Genomic DNA, 15969 nt, shown 5'->3' with positions numbered 1-15969 from the left:
TGTTGAACATACGGAAGGTTGCGGTACCGGTTAAGAATTCGTCCTCACCGGCTGGAGTGTTGTACGCGTATGAACTTAAGAATTCTAAGGTTAGGGAGGGGTAGGTGGGTTGATTATGAGTGCAAAGGAAGGTTAAGTCGGCAAGGCGGAGCATCCACTCGATACCTTGGAGTAATCCTAATTGTTGTAAACAAGTTAAATCAGGATACCTGGTAGAGACGACGCCTCGCTGTTGGAAACGCTCGAATTGCTCCCTTTGATAGTTTTCATCTTCGGATCGGAAGATGATAGTTCCGAAATTCTGGTTTTCCGCCATAGTGATGAATGAATTTGAAGGAGTAATTTGGAAAGAAAAGAAATGTATTTGATATTAGAGAATGGTTTGTGGTGAATGAAGGGGGGTTTTGATGGGTATTTATAGGAAAAGAATTTGGAAGTTGGAAAGGAGGTGGTTGAAAAGTGAATAAATGTGGGTAAATGTGAATAAATGGGGAAGATAAAAAGTTGAAGGGTGTAACGTTCGTCTCCAACGGTACTGTAACGTTCACCTAGTCTGGAGGGTGTTACGCTCGTCACAGGGGCGTGACGGTCGTAACAGGTACTTGGCATGCCGTTCGTCATAGGTTGTGTGACGCTCGTCACACAGTCTTTTTGTCAAGGCTTCAGCTAGCGTTCTTCATAGTTACTTTGGTAATTTATATTTTTTTTTATTTGTTTTGTTTTGCTTCAGATTATTTTATTTTGCTATTTAATTTTCCTGCATGTCATTCTACTTTGCACAATGATGCATAAATATATTGTTCTTTAATAATTCATGTAGGCAGCAACAGTAGAGAGCATAATAGATATTACATAATAAAATGAATAAATAGCTTCAATAAAATAATCATAATGTAACAATGGAGAAAAACAAAAATGCGAAAGAGAAACAAATACGAATATAATTTGAAATAACATTAAATAATTAATCTAGCTTAAGACTAAATAACTAAGAAAAATAAATAAGTTCTATCCATCTGCACGATCTCTGGCCGGAGGAGCAAAGGAGTTAACACGGTGTAGCAACTCGTGAAACTGGTTTGTCATACTGTTCATGTATCCCAGAAATTCGTGCCTCAGGCTAGTGAATTCTTCTCTGAGGGCATCTTGTTCTGACATCAGAGCTTCCATGGCAGTGTTATAATCAGTTCCGGGCATATGATGTCTAAGGTCGGGTATTGCCGATTCTTCGGTCTGAGCAGGTTGAGGAGGAGGATCAATATCATAATATCCAGATGGTGTCTGAGGATCTGATTCAGCATAAGGAATCTGGTCATCATAAATCTTATAGTCATCACAAATCTCATAGTCCTGGATGGATTCAGTGGATCTAGCAGAAGAGGGGGTTTCGTTCAGATTGTAGAGCCAGTTGTTGCGGTTGTGAACACTAGTCCTAGGATCGGGCATGGTGAATAGGCAAAGAACTTGGTTATCAATAATAAGCTCAAACTCATCAGTCCCTAGGTTTGCTATGAACAAAGTGTTGAAGAGGAAGGGTATACTCATAGTAGTAATGCCACAAAAAGGGCTTAAGTCAAGCATAGGCTGACGTAATCCAATAGCATTACCTATCATAGTTATCAAACCGCCTATTCGGATTGGTGCTCGCTCATCTTGGATAAGGTGGTCCAAATTTGCTAACATAAAAGTGGCACCGTTTACTGGACGGTTCTGAGAAGCACAAAATATGATGAAGAGTTCATCACGTGAAACTGTGGTACTGTTTGGCTTCTTCCCAAATAAGGTGTGGGTCAGGATCTTATGGAAATAACGGAAGGCCGGGTTATGTATGTTTCCAGAGAGAAACTCATGTTCCTCGGGATCGTCATTTCCAGTCAAGTTACCCCAAAAGTGTTCAAGTTCTCTATATTCAAAAAGTTCCTCTTGGCTTACTGTAAATGTGTCAAAGGATGTAGGGAAGCCTAAAAGGTTGGTAAAATCTTGAATATTAAATTGGTACTCCATGTTAAACATTCTGAACTGTATAAAACCTCTGCTTATTCCTTTTCCATGGCTGGGTAGATAGATCAGAGAACTAAGGAATTCTAGAGTCAGTCTCCGGTAAGTGACAAATTGTCTACGGATAGGAGCGGTTTCCCACCCTATCTGATTCAGCAAATACAGGACACTTTGTCTTAGTCCAAGGGCAGTCATTGCCCAGTCATCAGCATACAGGCTAGGTAGCATCTCTCTCGTGGCTAGTTCCTCAAACTTTTGTTTCTGAGCCATTCCTCTGAATTTGATACCCATACGATCAATACGTCCCATTAGGTTAGTGTTAGCTAGAGAAAAGAAAAACAAGAGTTTTAGTCAGGATTTGGCCAAATGCCGAAAGAAGAGAAAAGTTTTTAATAAATTAAAATAAATTAAGAATGAATACTAAACAGAAAAGAATAATTAAGGAAGAAATAGAAAAATAATAATAATAGAATAAGGAAATAAAATAATTTGTGGGTTGTCTCCCACTAAGCGCTTTGTTTAATGTCGCAAGCTCGACGTAAACACAATCAATTACAATCTATAGTTTCTGGAGGCATTTCGTCTAAGTGCAAGACTTGCGAATCTTCATTGTTTTCTGCATAGTGATAATGTTTTAGACGTTGCCCGTTTACGGTAAATGGTTCCATAGATTTGCCTTTAATTTCTACTGCTCCACTAGGAAAAACATTGGTGATTTGAAAAGGACCTGACCATCTAGATCGTAGTTTTCCCGGAAATAACTTTAATCTGGAGTTAAATAAAAGGACTGTATCGCCTTGTTTGAAGATTTTCCTTGATATGCGCTTGTCATGCCATTGTTTTGTTCTTTCTTTGTAAATTCTGGCATTTTCGTAAGCGTCTCTTCTGAGTTCCTCTAATTCGCTTATATCAAGGATTCTCTTTTCACCGGCGGCTTTATAGTTTAAATTTAGATTTTTAATAGCCCAATAGGCTTTATGTTCTAATTCTACCGGGAGGTGACAGGATTTTCCATAAATTAGCTTAAATGGGGTTGTCCCTATGGGTGTTTTGTAAGCAGTTCGGTATGCCCATAAAGCTTCTGGTAATTTCAATGACCAGTCTTTCCTTGAAGTGGCGACTGTTTTTTCTAGTATCTGTTTGATTTCTCTGTTAGATACTTCCACTTGCCCACTGGTTTGAGGGTGGTAAGGTGTCGCTACTCTATGTCTTACGCCATACTTAAGCAGTAGTTTTTCGAGTACTTTGGATATGAAATGCGATCCACCATCACTGACAACTATTCTTGGGACACCAAACCTTGGAAATATTATATTCTTAAAGAGTCTAGTTACTACTCGTGTGTCATTTGTTGGGGAAGCTATAGCTTCAATCCATTTTGATACGTAGTCAACTGCCACGAGTATGTATTTGTTACCGAAAGAGGATGGAAAAGGTCCCATGAAGTCTATTCCCCACACGTCGAAAATCTCGACTTCCAAAACGCCCTTTTGTGGCATCTCGTCACGTCTCGATATGTTTCCTGTGCGTTGACATCTGTCACATTTCTTAATAGTTGCATGTACATCCTTCCATATACTTGGCCAATAAAAACCCGCTTGTAGGATTTTAGAGCAGGTCTTGGATGTACTTGCGTGTCCACCATAAGGAGCGGAGTGACAATGTTGGATTATACTTTCTACCTCTTCTTCGGGTATACACCGACGGAAAATACCATCGGGACCTCTTTTAAAAAGTAAGGGGTCATCCCAGTAATAATGTTTTATATCGTAGAAGAATCGTTTCTTCTGTTGGTAGGATAAGGTAGATGGAACTATTCCGGCGGCTAAATAATTGACGAGGTCAGCGTGCCACGGTGTAACAGATATTGCTAAGGTAGTTTCTACCTGTTTATCAGCGTTGTTTTCTTCTAAAGTAGCTATAAGCTTATCGTACGAGAAATCATCGTTAATTGCTGTTCTCTCCGGTTCAAGGTTCTCAAGTCTAGAGAGGTGATCTGCTACTACGTTTTCAGTTCCTTTCTTGTCTTTGATTTCCAAATTGAACTCTTGTAGTAACAGGATCCACCTTAGGAGTCTAGGTTTTGCATCCTTTTTAGTTAAGAGGTATTTGATAGCGGCGTGGTCAGTGTAGATGATTATTTTGGCTCCGACTAAGTAAGAACGAAATTTATCTAGCGCAAACACGACTGCTAGAAGTTCTTTCTCGGTTGTGGCGTAATTCATTTGTGCTTCATCTAGAGTTCTACTTGCGTAATATATAACATGAAGCTTTTTATCTTTTCGTTGTCCTAAAACAGCACCTACAGCGTAATCGCTGGCATCACACATTATTTCGAATGGTTCATTCCAATCTGGTGTCTGCATTATGGGTGCGGAGATCAGTGCTTGTTTAAGCGTTTGAAATGCTTCTAAACATTTATTGTCGAATATGAATTCAGCATCTTTCATCAATAATCCGGTCAACGGTTTAGTTATTTTAGAGAAGTCTTTAATGAATCGTCGGTAAAAACCGGCATGTCCTAAGAAGCTTCGTACTTCTCTCACAGTCTTCGGAGGTTGAAGGTTTTCGATTACCTCTATTTTGGCCTTGTCTACTTCAATTCCTCTATTTGAGATGATGTGTCCTAAAACAATTCCTTCTTGTACCATAAAGTGGCATTTTTCCCAATTAAGTACTAGGTTTACTTTTACACATCGCTCTAGAACTTTCTCTAGGTTTCCAAGACATTCTTCAAAGTTTTGTCCGCATACGCAAAAGTCATCCATAAATACTTCCATGATGTTTTCTAGGAAATCGGCGAATATTGCCATCATGCATCTTTGGAAAGTTGCAGGAGCATTACACAAGCCAAACGGCATTCGTCTATAAGCGAAGGTACCAAAAGGGCACGTGAACGTTGTCTTTTCTTGGTCATCAGGGTGAATTGGTATTTGAAAGAAACCTGAGTAACCGTCTAGATAGCAGAAATGTGAATGTTTTGCTAATCGTTCTAACATCTGGTCAATGAATGGTAAGGGGAAATGGTCTTTTCGGGTTGCTTTGTTTAGTTTCCTATAGTCAATGCACATTCTCCATCCCGATTCGATTCGTTTGGTTATAGTTTCTCCTTTTTCATTTTCAATGACTGTTATACCTCCTTTCTTTGGTACTACGTGTACAGGACTAACCCATTTGCTATCAGATATAGGATATATGATACCTGCCTCTAATAACTTGGTTATTTCCTTCTTCACTACCTCACTTAGGATCGGGTTTAGTCTTCTCTGGTGTTCCCTAGAAGTTTTACAGTCTTCTTCTAACATGATGCGATGCATACAAATAGAAGGACTTATTCCTTTAAGATCGGTGATGTTGTAACCTAGTGCGGTTGGATATTTTCTTAAGATATGCAGGAGTTTTTCTGTTTCGAGTCTTCCTAGGTCAGCATTAACTATCACTGGTCGTTCAAGCTCTAAGTCTAGGAATTCATATCTCAGATTCTTGGGAAGTGTTTTCAGGTCTAAGGTTGGTTTCTTAAGGCATTGCGTAGGGTCCGGTGTTATTGCTAAACATTGGTTAAGTTTGTCTTCTACAAGGTAGTCAGATGATTTGTCTTTTTCTAACTCCGTTTCTTTTATGCATTCATCGATGATATCCATGAAGTAACATGTATCTTCTATTGCAGGTGCTTTCAAAAATTGGGAAAAAATGAACTCAATTTTCTCTTCTCCTACTTCGAAAGTGAGTCGTCCTCGTTTTACGTCTATGATTGCACCGGCGGTTGCTAAGAACGGTCTTCCCAGTATAATGGGTGTAACTTCATCTTCTCTAATATCCATAATTATAAAATCAGTTGGAATGTAGAATTGACCTATGCGCACTGGAACGTTTTCAAGAATTCCTACAGGATATTTTACGGAACGATCTGCTAGTTGCACAGACATTTTAGTTGGTCTTAATTCTCCCATTTCAAGTCTCTTGCATATGGATAAAGGCATAACACTAATACCGGCTCCTAAATCGCATAAGGCTTTGTCAATGACAAATTTTCCTATGTGACAGGGTATAGAGAAACTACCTGGGTCTTTAAGTTTAGGAGGCATATTTTGTATTATAGCACTACATTCAGCAGTAAGTGTGACGGTTTCGCTATCTTCAAGTTTTCTTTTATTAGAAAGAATTTCTTTTAAAAACTTGGCATATGAGGGCATCTGCGTAATAGCTTCTGTAAACGGAATAGTGACGTTTAATTGTTTTAGTAGGTCGATTTTTTTTTTAAATTGGCCCGCATCTTTGGTTTTAACAAGCCTTTGAGGGTAAGGGATCAGTGGTTTATAAGGTGGAGGAGGTACATAAGGTTTCTTCTTTTCTACGGTTTCCTTATTACTCTTTGCCTTTTCCTTAGGTTCACTTTCTTCAGTTGACCTTTCAGAGTTTTGGTTTTCTATCCTTGGGTCAGACGGTCCTTCCACTTCCGTTCCACTTCTCAGTATAATTGCATGAGCGTGGCTTCTTGGGTTAGGTTGGGGTTGGCCAGGAAATGTACCAGTTGGGGCAGCAGTAGGCGCTTGTTGTTGAGCTACTTGTGATATTTGCGTTTCCAGCATTTTGTTATGAGTAGCCAGGGCATCTACTTTACTTGCTAGTTATTTAATTTGTTCGCCAGTGTGTACATTCTGGTTTAAGAAATCTTTATTGGTTTGCTGTTGAGAAGCTATAAAGTTTTCCATCATGATTTCCAAGTTGGATTTCCTAGGGGCGTTATTGTTAGATGGAGATGGGGTCGGCTTCTGATATCCCGGAGGTATAGCTGGGGCTTGATTTGGAGATTGTCCAGGTGCGTATAGAGCATTATTACTCTTATACGAAAAATTTGGATGATTCTTCCAATTTGAGTTATAGGTATGCGAATAGGGGCTTCCTTGAGCATAGTTTACTTGCTCCGCTTGGATTCCTGTTAGGAGTTGACAATCTGCAGAAGTGTGACCTTGGATTCCACAGACTTCGCAATTCTGAGTTATGGCGACTACGGTGGCTGGAGGTGATACATTTAAACTTTCAATTTTTTGGACCAAAGCATCCACTTTTGCATTAACATGATCAAGGTTACTTATCTCGTACATGCCAGTTTTCGTTTGAGGTTTTTCCACCATTGTTCGTTCGGTTCCCCACTGATAGTGGTTTTGAGCCATGCTTTCGACAAGTTGGTAAGCGTCAGCATAAGGTTTGTTCATTAGCGCACCACCTGCGGCGGCATCTATTGTTAACCTTGTGTTGTACAGGAGACCATTATAGAATGTATGAATTACTAACCAGTCTTCTAAACCATGGTGTGGACAAAGTCTCATCATGTCTTTGTATCTTTCCCATGCTTCGAAAAGAGACTCGTTATCTTTCTGTTTAAATCCATTTATTTGGGCTCTTAACATAGCTGTTTTGCTTGGCGGAAAATATCGAGCAAGAAAAACTTTCTTCAACTCGTTCCATGTGGTGACTGAGTTGGAAGGAAGAGATTGAAGCCATCTTCTAGCGCTATCTCTTAGTGAGAAAGGAAAAAGACGAAGTCGAATTGCCTCTGAAGTGACACCATTAGCTTTAACAGTATCAACGTATTGGACAAATACGGATAAATGAAGGTTAGGATCCTCGGTAGGATTCCCAGAGAATTGGTTCTGTTGCACTGCCTGTAACAGTGAAGGTTTGAGTTCAAAGTTATTTGCTTCGATTGCGGGTGGAGCAATACTTGAATGCGGTTCATCTTGCGATGGAGCGGCGTAATCTCTAAGAGCACGAGCTGGTTCTGCCATCTCGGGTATCGAAGGGAAAATATTTTTGAAATCAGGAAGTTCTACAGGAGGGAGATTGTTTGCAGCATGATATTCCCGAATTCGTCGTAAGACTCGGAGATATAGTTCGATATCGTTGATTCGTAAGTAATACGGTTCGCCTTGTGAGCGAGTGCGTGGCATACAAATCAACGAAAGAAAGAAAAGAAAAAGAAAAGCCTTAGTCTCTACAGCGTAACAGGAGAGTTACGATATCGACTAAATAAAAGTCCCCGGCAACGGCGCCAAAAACTTGATCGCTCGACTTTATGAGTCGAATTAGGGTACAAACTGCAAGTGCACAGTTCTATCGCGTAGTTTTAAAAGATATCGATCCCACAGGGACTTATGAATCGATATACCGTTATCTAAGGTTACTTCGTAAAGCTAAGGCAGATGATATTTTGATTGTTTGGGGGAAAAACTAAAACTAAACTAAATTCTAGATTAAATATCAATAAAGCGGATATCGGTATGTAATTCGTCGTAATTAGGGAATCAAATCTTCGTTGGTTTCTTGGTTTTTAAAATAAATCTTTTCAGTAGATACTATTGATTAAAAGTCTTATCTCAAACTCTCGCTCTGTTGAATAAACTATGATTTTATATTAACGTAGCTGTCACTTATAGTTAAGTCAAAAACCACTTTTTGAAAACAATTGAATCCGTAGAAACTCTTTTTAAGAAAACACTAATCGTTTAAACACCCTTATCTCAAACTCTCGCTCTGTTGACTTAGGTTATATAATTAAGTTCAAATGCTTAACTCTCGCCCTCACATTCAATCTTTAAAAATACGTTTTGAAAAAGGTTAGAATTTAATTAACTCTAAAAATTGCTCTCGCCCTGATCTAGAATTAATGTCCAATTTACACTGTCCAGTCAAAAACTCAAACTTTCGTTCTATTGAATTTAACTTCTTTATGTCTTTTACTCTCGTACAAAAACTTTGTTATTAAACCTGTAAATTGTGACCATAAAAAGAGTGACTTTATTTTTAAATAAAATTAAACCAACTTAGTTTTGATTCCTTATTCCGCTTACTTTACATACCGATATCTAAATTAATTAGCCGGACATGTTAAACAGGCTTAAACAATTATTACGCTTAATTAAAGCCATATCAGGCAAACAATATAGATAAACAGCAGTGCAGAGCATATATAAATTAAAACAATAAATTAAAGAACCTGTAAAATTAATAGAAATCTTGATTGTTCTCTAACTTCGATGCTTGAACACTCCACCACAGACCGGTTGGATTTGTTCTTCACAATCTTCGATCAGACAGTAAAATAAAGGCGAAGGAATAAAATACTATGATCTAACGTAAGGTTAGATCTAGTTAAAGTTACACAATAGTTTCCGGTGTAGAAACTATTGTGAGAAAATTAATTGAATGCCTAAAAAATTAAACTAACAAAGGAAATAAATTGCTGAAGAAAAATATGGAATGCTGGAAAAAATATAATGCTGTAAAAATAATGGCAACAGAAACAAGGTTGCTGAAAAAGAAAAAAATGCTAAAAGCTAGAAAGCTGAAAACTAAATTGCAGAGCGTAAAAAATGTAAAAGTAGGCCCTTCCAAATTCTCCCATTTGAGTCCTTTATATAGTGTCCATTTGGTCTTGGTGGTTGAGAAAATCAAGGGAGACTTGGTTTTGGTGGTTGAGAAAATCAAGGGAGACTTGGTTTTGAATGAGGGATCCGTGGAGAAAAGTTTGTTGGAGCAAAATTTGGCACGTTTGGCTGACTGCTTCAAAGCGTACTTCGTGGATGCGTCAAAGCCAAAAATATAGGAGTGGGGTGTGACGTCCGTCACACCATGTGTTACGCTCGTAACACAAAGTAGCAAGGCGTGACGGTCGTCACGGCTTGTGTGGCGCTCGTCACACTTCAGCGCCCCTGGCTTGTGATTGTGGGTTGGGCTTTGGCTTGGTGGAATTTGCTTCTTTTCATTTCTTTTTGCACCCCTTTTCTTCCTTTTTCACTTATGCTTCAAATAAATTACCTGAAACAAATAAAGGGAAAAATACCAAGTAATATCGAATAAAATGAAATAAATCGAAACAAATAATAATATAATTTAATTAAATCGAGTCCAAAAATGTGATATAATTTCATGTTATCACTTGTGCGATAGCACCATTGTTATCACAATAGAGATCTATGTGATCCACAATGCTAGGAATTATGCCAAGTTCACTAATGAACTTTTTGATCCAAACAACTTCCTTTGCCGCACTTAAGGCAGCAATATACTCGGCCTCAGTTGTAGAATCAGCAACTGTAGCTTACTTTGAATTTTTCCAGCTCACATCGCCACCGTTTAAGCAAAACACATAACCAGATTGTGATCTAAAGTTATCCTTATCTGTCTGGAAGCTAGCATCGGTGTATCCAATTATAGCAAGCTCTTCCTGACCTCCATATATTAAGAATGAGTCCTTAGTCCTTCTCAAATATTTAAGGATATTCTTGACAGCTACCCAATGAGCATCACCGAGATCAGATTGGTACCTACTCGTTGCACTTAAAGCATACGAGACATCTGGTCGAGTACATAACATGGCATACATGATAGATCCTATTGCAGATGCATATGGAATCTTATTCATGTGATCCCTTTCTTACTTAGTTGAAGGGGATTGTGTTTTTGATAGACACAAGCCTTGTTGCATAGGTATGAATCCTTTCTTGGAATCATGCATATTAAAGCGTCTCAACACTTTGTCTATGTATGTACTCTGACTTAGGCCAAGCAGTTTTTGTGATCTATCTCTATAGATCCTGATTCCTAATATATAGGCTGCTTCACCTAGGTCCTTCATAGAAAAGCATTTCCCCAACCAAGACTTTACTTGTTGTAGGGTAGGGACATCGTTTCCAATGAGTAATATGTCATCTACATATAATACCAGGAAAATGATCATGCTCCCACTAACCTTCTTGTAGACATAAGGCTCATCTTCGTTCTTGATGAATCCATATTGTTTTCCTATTTCATCAAAACGAAGATTACAGCTTCTGGAAACTTGCTTCAATCTAAAGATTGATCTTTGTAACTTACATATCTTTTGGGCTTCTTCTGGTATGTCAAATCCTCCAGGCTGTGTCGTGTACACATCCTCAAGAAGATTCCCATTAAGGAAAGCAGTTTTGACATCCATCTGCCATATTTTAGAATCATGATATGCAGCGGTAGCAAGTAAAATCCGAACAGATTTAAGCATTGCAATTGGTGAAAAGGTTTCATCATATACAACCCCATGAACTTGTTTATATCCTTTTGCAGCCATTATTTCCTTATAGGTATGTACCTTACCATTCATGTCAGTCTTCTTTTTAAAGACCCACTTGCGTCCTATGAGGTTAACTCCTACAGGAGGCTCTACCAAGGTCCAAACCTGGTTTGTGTACATAGAATCCATTTCAGATTTCATGGCTTCTAGCCACTTCTCAGACTCGGGACCAGTTATGGCCTCTTGGTAGGTCACATGCTCATCTTGATCCATGAGTAATATATCACCTTGATCAGTTATGAGATATCCATATCTCTCAGGTAGGTGACGTGTCCTGCTTAACCTACGTTGGTCTTGTTCTACTTGAGCAGGTTGCTCTTCCATAACTACCTGTGTTTCCTGCTCTAATTCCTCCATAGGTGTATCAATGCTTTGTGATTCTTGAATTTCTTCAAGCTCCACTTTCCTCCCTGACTCCTTTGGAAATAAAATCCTTTTCTAGGAAAACTCCAGTTCGAGCGACAAACACTTTGCCCTCAGAAGGATTGTAGAAGTAATACCCTCTTGTTTCTTTAGGATACCCCACAAATAAGCATTTGTCAGATTTTGGCTCAAGCTTAGTTGAAATTTGTCGTTTCACATAAACTTTGCAACCCCAAATCTTCATGTAAGACATATGTGGTTTCTTACCACTCCATATCTCATATGGTGTCTTCTCAACCTTTTTGGATGGAACACGGTTAAGTGTGTAAGATGCTGTCAATAGTGCATGTCCCTAAAAGGAGTTTGGAAGATCGGCGTGACTCATCATGGATCGGACCATGTCTAACAATGTTCGATTTCTTCTCTCAAACACACCGTTCCATTGGGGTGTTCCAGGAGGAGTAAGCTGGGATAGGATCCCACACTCTTTCAGATGGTCATCAAACTTTAGGCTTAAATACTCACCACCCCGATCTGATCGAAGAGTTTTAATATTCTTACCTAGTTGGTTTTGTACTTCATTATTGAATTCCTTGAAATTTTCAAAGGACTCTGATTTGTGTTTCATTAAATACACATAACCATATCTACTGAAACCATCAGTAAATGTGATGAAGTACTGAAAACCTCCTCTGGATGGTATGTTCAGTGGTTCACATACATCAGTATGTATGAGGGACAAAAGATCATTAGCTCTTTCACCTTTTCCCGTGAATGGAGACTTTGTCATCTTTCCAATTAAACAAGATCTGCATGTCTCATATGATTCATAATCAAAAGAGTCCAAGAGTCTATCTTTATGGAGTTTGGAAATGCGTTTCTCATTTATGTGGCCTAATCAACAATGCCAAAGGTAAGTTGGCTTTAACTCATTAGGTTTCATCCTTTTAGTATTAATGTTATAAATAGGCATTTCAAGATCAATGACATATAGTCCATTGTTCATTTGTGCAGTAGCATAGAATATATCATTCAAATAAATGGAGCAACAATTGTTCTTTATTATGAATGAAAAACCAAACTTGTCCAAACAAGAAACGGAAATAATATTCCTGCTAATTGCAGGTACATAATAACAGTTCTCTAACTAAATTATTAAACCACTAGGTAAAGTAAATACATAAGTTCCTACGGCTAAAGCAACAACCTTTGCTCCATTGCCAACTCGTAGGTCAACTTCACCTTTTGCCAAATCTCTTCTCCTTTTTAGCCCCTGCACATTGGTACAAATGTGAGAACCGTATCCAGTATCTAATACCCATGATGCAGAAGTAGATAAATTAATTTAAATAACAAAAATACCTGAAGTTGAAGTCTCTACTTCATTCTTCTTATCTTCCAGGTACTTTGGACAGTTTCTCTTCCAGTGTCCGGTCTTACCGCAATGGAAGTAGGTGCCTTCCTTTGCTATGCCTCCACTAGGCTTCAAAGAAGGAGCAGTGGGTTTGGGTTTGACAACTTCCTTGCCTTCCCTTAATCACCCTGCTTGGTGGGTCTTTTGTTCCGTCTCTTTCCATTTCCGATCATCAGAATGGACTTCCCTTTTGACTTCAGATTCTGCTTTGCAGTTCTTAACATGGCTAGCAGTCCAGGAAGAGATTTGTCCATATCATTCATATTGAAATTAAGGACAAATTGACTGAATCTATCTGGGAACGATTGCAAGATCAAATCAGTCGCAAGTTCCTTTCCGAGGGGAAAACCCAACCTCTCAAGGTTCTCCATATACCCAATCATCTTGAGCACATGGGGACCTACAAGGGCTCCCTTAGCTAACTTGCCTAGAAAAAGGGCTTTTGAAACTTCAAACCTTTCATGCCTTGCTTGCTCTTGATAAAGCATCTTCAAGTGTTCGATCATATCGAACGCTGTCATGTTCTCATGTTGCTTTTGCAACTCTGAGTTCATGGTAGCTAGCATGACGCAAGCAGTTTCATTGGCATCATCGAAATGCTTCTTATAAGCATCTCTTTCTGCCTTAGGTACAGAACTAGGAGGTTCCTCTTCAGGAACAGGTTTTTCCAAGACATACAACTTTCTATCATGTTTGAGGACAATCCTCAGATTTCGGTGCCAATCTAGAAAATTTGTCCCAGACAATTTTTCCTTGTCAAGGATTGATCGCAAAATGTTGTTAGAGGTGTTTGTTGTCATGGTAATCTACATGAAAATAATGAAAATATAAGTATCAATAATATATTTAATTAGGCCTTTAATTAAATATGCTCCCACTATTTTACTCAAAACAAATGACCCTCACCATTTGATTCGGAAAATCCCGTTGGAAGATTTTCTAGTGGGTCGAGATCCATATTTCACTTTGTTTTAAGTCCGCGTAGGCGGATTACACAAAACTAGGTTATTTAGGTAGGAACTCCTTCCAATTGTATCTAATACAACTCTCGAATATTTTAGTTGGGTGAATAACTCCTTATTCCAATCCATCACATGGATCATTTCCAACTCTTGCTTCTAAACATATATAATCTTATTATAATTTATTTAGTTAAGTTTGACCCATTATTTTAGCAATTGGATATTACAATTATCCCATCGCACCTTACTAATATAGAACATGCACCTCGCGTAGGCTAAACCTACATTATTCGATACTAGTCTTGATGAGTGCTAAAACTTGAAAAGCATAAACTTAATATTTAATTTGAGGGAATTTACAATAATTCTGATCTCACTAGCTTATTTATCATATAAATCGTCTCTCACATGCATCAATATACATACAAAATGAAACAGTTATGGCACCTAGCGCAATTGTTCTCCCAAGCCAATGAGAGAACCTAAGCTATCCTAATAACGATCTAAGCTTCTCCAAGCAAGATCTTCAAGGTTGTCCTCCTTTTGATATTGTATTCTTCTCTTTCTTCATAACATTACATTACATAAAAGAAACTCGTTTTACATATGAGGGAGTGAGATGAGAAAAGAAGTTACATTAAGAGATTAAAAGAGAGGCACGACACGCAGGTCGTATTTTAAAATCCCAAAACAAAATAAAGGAAAACTAAGACCATAACCGATCACCACAAGACAATAATAATAAACACATTATTATTATTAATTTAAGTTCTGTTAATTAATTAAAACCAAATTAAATTTCGGCGACCGATCACACTACGCAGAGTTAACCAGGGGTTCCGCTGCCCGGTCAGCCAATGGGGGTTCCGCTGCCCGGTCAGCGAATGGGGGTTCCGCTGCCCGGGAAGTGCCCCGACGCAAAATTTTAATGAATAATTCATTTGAAATCAACATCGTTTTTCGCATCAACACTTGATATTTAAAGCACAACTCTTGCACAGTCACAACCCTAATCGTATAACTCTTTGACAACACAACCCTTGCGCCGTCATGAACCCTAACGCACCAATTTCAGACCGTCAAACACACCTCGATTGTTAATTTAGTATGATTGATCAACACATCATTGCTTCATCATACTTATGTCGGATCAAGAAGCAAATGACCATTGATCGCTCAAAGGAAAATAACCATGAAGTGTTTGAATGAACGAAACAGAAACAATATATCATATATACCGTATTTTGCATCAGGATTACTTATATCATATATATAACTTGATCGATCTCAATTGCGTAACCTATGGACGATCGACGTATCGCTGCTTCACCATACTAACGTCGGATTCCGAAGCATAGTCAACATCAATCATCCAAATCGTACACACATGATGCCAAATTTAATTACTCGTTTATTCTTTGATTCATTCTGTCTTTTAATCGTATTAATATAGAAAATACAGAAAATAAACAGCTATCAGATACATGGTTTCGTAAGTGGCTCTGATACCACTGAAGGAGAAGAGCGATCCAAAACGCAGCGGAATTTAAAAAATTTCTCCTTTAGCGATCCTTACGAATGGACATGATCAGTGATAGAATCGTTACCTCTTGTGGTAATTGAAACCTTTGATGCAGATCTACGGAGCGATCACGAAAGTTGAATGGTGACAACGCCTCAACTCAGTCCACACGAACAAATTCCTTCAATCTCAATGCTAGTTGCTACGAATGAAGGCTTCGAGTGAGAGAGAGAGAGAAACAAAATTACAACTGCGCAAATGCTTCTGCACAAGGGTTCTATTTATAGAACCACTTGTGTGGGCTACAAGCTAAAAATTCCACTTAAGTGTATGTGGCCCATATCTTATAATATGCCAAAATCACTTAAGTGCGTGGTACCTTACCATATTTCGTATTCTACTTAAGTACATTGTACCTTACGATGTTCTACAATTCACTTAAGTGCAACGTACCTTACGGTGTTCCTTAGTTACTCTATCTCTCATCAATCCGTCCTTTTGTGTGTGACCCTGTAGGTTTTCGCGGCATTGGCAATTATATTAAATCACGTATTTAACATAATAAACAGTGAGTGGTATCTAGCAACACATCACTGCTACA

At 38.4% G+C, this 15969-nt stretch overlaps 1 non-coding gene across 1 annotated transcript; it reads left to right on the top strand.

Annotated features, from left to right (window-relative positions):
* The first annotated feature begins 7302 nt into the window (after positions 1–7302).
* On the top strand, positions 7303–7409 carry LOC127088760 (small nucleolar RNA R71). The gene has a single exon (XR_007790578.1). It is a non-coding gene; the product is annotated as a small nucleolar RNA R71 (small nucleolar RNA).
* Positions 7410–15969: the final 8560 nt, after the last annotated feature.

This window comes from Lathyrus oleraceus, chromosome 5 (genome assembly GCF_024323335.1).
Source record: "Lathyrus oleraceus cultivar Zhongwan6 chromosome 5, CAAS_Psat_ZW6_1.0, whole genome shotgun sequence".
Classification (NCBI taxonomy): domain Eukaryota; kingdom Viridiplantae; phylum Streptophyta; class Magnoliopsida; order Fabales; family Fabaceae; genus Lathyrus; species Lathyrus oleraceus.
Note: the sequence above shows the minus strand (reverse complement) of the source record. Positions and strands in the feature narration are given on the sequence as shown.